The sequence below is a fragment of the Triticum urartu genome, chromosome 7, assembly GCF_003073215.2.
Source record: "Triticum urartu cultivar G1812 chromosome 7, Tu2.1, whole genome shotgun sequence".
NCBI lineage: Eukaryota > Viridiplantae > Streptophyta > Magnoliopsida > Poales > Poaceae > Triticum > Triticum urartu.
The window spans coordinates 614314069-614319321 of record NC_053028.1 but is presented as its reverse complement, the minus strand read 5'-3'; the positions used below and the strand labels follow the sequence as shown (position 1 = coordinate 614319321).

The window sequence follows — 5253 nt, the reverse complement described above, 5'->3', positions numbered from 1 at the left end:
CTTGTTTGCCTCAGCCGCATCGAGAAACTCATGCACGCCCTTAATGTACTCGGAGGTGTGTCTGTCACCGTACATCCATTGCCGGTTCATCTACGTGCATTATATATAATTAAGTGTCCAAATTAATAGAAGTTCATCATCACATTAAAACCAAAGTGCATACATAGTTCTCATCTAACATATAGCTCTCCAGAGCATCTAATTTGAAACTATGTAAAACATTTCAATGCGAAAACAAATGCGATCATAATCGCAACCAAGGTAACAATTAATCCAACGGCATAATGATACCAAGCCTCGGTATGAATAACATATTTTCTAATCTTTCTAATCTTCAAGTGCATTGCATCCATCTTGATCTTGTGATCATCGACGACATCCACAACATGCAACTTCAATATCATTTTCTCCTCCTCAATTTTTTTTTATTTTTTCCTTCAACAAATTGTTTTCTTTTTCAACTAAATTTAACCTCTCGACAATAGGGTTGGTTGGCATTTCCGATTCACATACATCCTACATAAATAAAATCTATGTCACGTTGGTCAACATAATTTTCATAAACAATAAATGAACCAATAGTTATAAAGATAATATATATACCACATCCGAATCATAGACAGGACGAGGGCCGACGGAGGCGGATACCAAAACCATCACACTATATAAGATGCAATAATAAAAATAAGAAAATAATACAAATATCTATGTAAACATACAAGTAAGAATATTTTTCCTTTCAGAAAGAAGATAAGAACAAGAGGCTCACCACGGTGGTGCCGGCGATGAGCTCGGCGCTGGTGATCGACGGCGGTGAAGACGGGGACGGGGCATGAAAGACCGCTAAATCTAGACAAATATTGAGGAAAATGGAGCTTGAAGGTCGAGCTTGAAGAGGAGAAAGCTTAAGTAGTGTGGCTCAAGCATTCCATCGAACACCTTGTGTGCATAGGAGGTGAGCTAGAGCACCACCAAGCCCTCTCCCTCTCGGCCAAAAAAACAAAGCACTGTGCTCTGCTCTTACGCGAGGGGGTATATATAGGCACCTCATTGGTCCCGATTGGTGGCATGAACCGGGACTAAAGGGGAGCCTTTGGTCCCGGTTCAAGCCACCAACCGGGACCAATGGTGGTGGGCCAGGAGCGAGGCCCATTGGTCCCGGTTCGTCCCACCAACCAGGACCAAAAGGTCCAGATGAACCGAGACCAATGGCCCACGTGGCCCGGCCGCCCCCCTGGGCTCACGAACCGGGTCCAATGCCCCCATTGGTCCCGGTTCTGGACTGAATCGGGACTAATGGGCTAACTCGATCTAGACCAAAACCCTGTTTTCTACTAGTGGATAAATCAAATAGAGCTCAATTCCAAACCAGAGAATCCTGCCAGGATCCCACCTACACATGTACAAACAAATCCACCGACAGTAGTTCACATGCATGAACTAGCCAGTAGCCACCAGCAAGAATCATGAAGCAACTAACATAATACTGCTAATACCACACTCGCCCAAATTACTGGTAAACCCAAGCAATCTAATATTCGATATTCAGATTTCAGATTGGATCACTGCAGAATTAACCAAATCAATATTAGATCGTCCACCACTTGGTATGGTAGCACCATAGCAGGCACATCTTCCAGACAACAAGTGAAAAAGATATAACATCACTGGAGTGAGAGAAAGTAACATCGTAAGCAATGACTAAAAGGACGGCAACATAGTACTTCCATGATTTTTATAGGATCAAAGATGCATACTACTTCCCATATAAAAACACTGCAAGTCAGAATATAGCTATCCACTAGTGCACCAGGTAATTCACGGATACAGAAATTACAAAATGTCTGAAACCGGTTATCGTATTAGGACAACTTGATTGCCTAAGAGATCATCTGTGTGATGTCCATCGGATCTATCTCTGCCTTTGGATAAAACAATTGCTGGAGCGTCCCTATATAATGCCTCATCATACAGAAGATACGAGACATCATACGACCATGCCTAGCAAAACACCTCTATCTGTTTAAACATGTGTTGGAGTGTCCCTATATAATGCCTCGTGTCTGAAACTACAAGTTGTATTTCAGATCCTCAAGACACAACTCCAACACTATTCACAAGCACCCCCTTTACCAAAGGATAACACCCCTACTTGCTAACTGATTATTCTCAAGGAATTAGTAAAAGAAAGTTTTAGGTCCAGTGAACTGATGCACTCGAGGATGGACCTTGATGACGACAGGGGTGACCGACTTGTCAAAGCAGAAGAAGGTGCTGGAGCGGCGGGCATACTGCTCCAAGCGAGAGCACCATCGACAAGTCAGGCAAGCGAAGCAGCAAGCATTTGTTAACATAAACCCAACTAGTACATGATATATCTAATTAAACTAGGAGAAGAAAACAATAATCCCGGAAGAGCAAACAGCAGTTAGAACCAGCAGAGTTGCAACCATGTGTGCTAGTAGCAGAGTAGAGTGGTTGGGGTCCGATTTTAAGTTACCTGCAATGCATTGATTAAAACCATTAGCTGCTTCTGCTGGTACTGATAACTGAGATTATCCACCAACCAACAAACACTAGATGTGCGACCTAGTGCCATCACAGGTCAGGTGGAACTAACTAGTACTACAATCGTCAACACCTCGCTCTGATTGAGGAAGATCTAGTTCTTGAGATATAGTAATTGATCAAGTTCTTTGACTGAAGCACATAAGCAGGTTGGTGTACAATTCCGGACATGTAGATGTTTGACTGAAACAACTAGATATTGTTTGAAGATGATATAACAATCAAACGTACAGACACAAGTACGGTGGCTTGAAGCCAGTACTAGCGTTTGTAAGCCAATGAATCCTCAGGATACACAAACACAAACATCTACCCCCACAAGACGACCATAAGACTTGAAAATTTCAGTTTGGAACAAATCCAGATTACAAGAAAAAAAGACAGATGGGTGGGCGTTGGGGACTAAACCAGAGGCCAGAGAGGATGAATGGGGGCGGGATGAACTCACCGTCACCGGAGGATAGGAGAGGAGGAATCCGCCAGAGGACGCGCGCCGGAGTGCTGTAGGCGCCGGCGGGCAACGGAGGCGACGCCGCTACAGAAACCCTAGCCCTGGCCACGGGGAGGGGGGGGGGGGGGGGGGGGTTGCGGGTGGGCCGTGAGCGGCGCATCTGGCCGGAGGGGGGACGCGGCGGAGCGAGGCAAGCTCGGGCGCGTGCTGCGCGGTGGCGGGAGTTGCCGGAATCGGCCGGCGTTGGGTGGCGGCGACGAGGAGGAGCCACGGGGGAGAGACAGAGAGGGCCTCGACTTGTCTCTGCCTGAGAGATCAACTTGATAGGCCGGTGGCGGCTGTCTCTGCCTTTGGCTTTGGGGATCGAGAGTGGAGTTGGGTGGTCGCTCATGGCTGTAGGAAGATGTGCCCGTCGGATCTGACTGGAAGAGACATAGGAGGCCGGTGGAGCGGCGGCGGCGCGCATTGAAGCACGCGCACACCGGCGAGCCATCCAGCCGTGGCTGCTAGGCGGCGGTGCATCTATCAACGGTGAGGTTGGGCGGCTCGCTTGATCTGCTGCAGGGGCGACTGCAGGTGGTGGAAGGGAGGGGCGAAGGAGGAGGAATCTGGATCGGGAAGAGGGAGGTGGCAGCGCCTGACCTAGGGTTTCTTGGGAGGAGGGTGTGCCGCGCGCGTGCGTTTAGCATAGGTTTGTAAGAGACGCTGGATTGGTAGGGGGTGGACGGCTCAGATCGACTAAAGTGGGGGTGATCCGTGGGCTGCGTCCTGATTGGTTAGAAATATGAGGTATTAAAAATTACTCTTTCTTAATGCTAAAAATTAGAGGTTTGTGAAACAGCTAGCAAAAATATTTTGCAAAATAGCATCACTAAAATATTCACTTAAGTTAGACCACATTTTATGGATGATCACCAATTTGATTGCATTTTTAATCTTTTCTAAGCTATGAATGGTCATTCCCACCGTTTTGACCGCATTTTGAAACGGGCATAAAATTTTTATAAAAATTCAAAAAATTGGAAAACCTTCGCATTGTTTCATCATATGTGGCCAAGTTACCAGCAAAAATTATAAACTTGCAATACGGTAATTATTTTTAAAAAGTGTTCTCAGAAATGAGCTATCATGCGTGAAGATTCATGGCTTTCAAGCCAAATGATCACTCTTATGGCCACATTCATGGAATAGTTTGTTTAAATGATCTCATATTGTGCACAAGGGTGCATCTTGGAATTCCAAACAATGTTGCCTAAGGGGGTTTTCATTTTCCTTGCACGGAAAATTCATTTTCTATTTTTCGAGTGCCCGAAATGAGATTTTTTTATGAAGGACCTACCATAGATTTGTTGCAAAATTGTACCAAATCAATTTTCTAAAATACTAGTACACATTTAATGCACAATTGACCAAATGGTTGGGTGTAAAAAGTTTTTGATCCACCTCTCGTGAAAAAGACAAATTCCCGCCGATTCAGTTGGTAGCGTGTCAAATTTGAACTGCAGCAGCCTCATAGTTTGCTCATTAATTTTTCCAAAAATCATTTCTAGATATATAAGTATCTATTTAATCAGATAAACACCAAAAAAATCCAAAATTCAACCACTAGCTAGGAACGGTCAAGCCCGCCGTTTTGACCGCATTTTGAATCGGGCATAAAAAATTCAAAAAAATTAAAAAAATTGGAAAACCTCCGCATTGTGTCATCATATGTGGCCAAGTTACCAGCAAAAATTATAAACTTGTAATACGGTAATTATTTTAAAAAAGTGTTGTCAGAAATGAGCTATCATGCGTGAAGATTCATGGCTTTCAAGCCAAATGATCAATTTTATGGCCACATTCATGGTATAGTTTGTTCAAATGATCTCATATTGTGCACAACGGTGCATCTTGGAATTCCAAACAGTGTTGCCTAAGGGAGTTTTCATTTTCTTTGCACGGAAAATTCATTTTCTATTTTTCGAGTGCTCGAAATGAGATTTTTTTGTGAAGGACCTACCATAGATTTGTTGCAAAATTGTACCAAATCAATTTTCTAAAATACTAGAACATATTTAATGCACAATTGACCAAATGGTTGGTGTAAAAAATTTTGATCCACCTCTCGTGAAAAAGACAAATTCCCGCCGATTCAGGTGGAAGCGGGTCAAATTTGAACTGCAGCTGCCTCATAGTTTGCTCTTTAATTTTTCCAAAAATCATTTCTAGGTACATAAGTATCTATTTAATCA

The 5253-nt window shown here is 43.7% G+C and overlaps 1 long non-coding RNA gene across 1 annotated transcript; it reads right to left on the bottom strand.

Annotated features, from left to right (window-relative positions):
* Positions 1–1895: 1895 nt before the first annotated feature.
* LOC125524639 lies at positions 1896–3709 on the bottom strand. Its single transcript, XR_007290902.1, has 2 exons — positions 3017–3709; positions 1896–2500 (listed from the first exon to the last, which is right to left on the bottom strand). It is a non-coding gene; the product is annotated as an uncharacterized LOC125524639 (long non-coding RNA).
* Positions 3710–5253: the final 1544 nt, after the last annotated feature.